The following is a 338-nucleotide window of genomic DNA, read 5'->3' as shown; positions in this document are numbered from 1 at the left end:
ATTTAAAGTATAAGCAAATCTTTAATCTTTAATAAAATAAATTTCAAACTCTTGATGAAATATATTCAATAATTTTTTTTTACAACAACTTCTCATGCTCGCAATTAAAACATCATACTAATAAAACAAATAAATTTAAACTATGCTACAATATAATTCAACATTAACAAATAGTCAATCATATTTTTAAATTTTTACATCTTATTTTTTGGTTTGTATTTTACATTTTATTTCATCAAATAAATACAAATACCATTATATGTTGAAAAATAAATTGACAATCAAGGTACAATGAGTCAAACAATTATCATATATAATAAGTTATCATACCAATTTTA

The sequence above is a fragment of the Cicer arietinum genome, chromosome 6 (genome assembly GCF_000331145.2).
Source record: "Cicer arietinum cultivar CDC Frontier isolate Library 1 chromosome 6, Cicar.CDCFrontier_v2.0, whole genome shotgun sequence".
In the NCBI taxonomy this organism is placed as follows: Eukaryota; Viridiplantae; Streptophyta; class Magnoliopsida; order Fabales; family Fabaceae; genus Cicer; species Cicer arietinum.
This window is presented reverse-complemented; position numbering follows the sequence as displayed.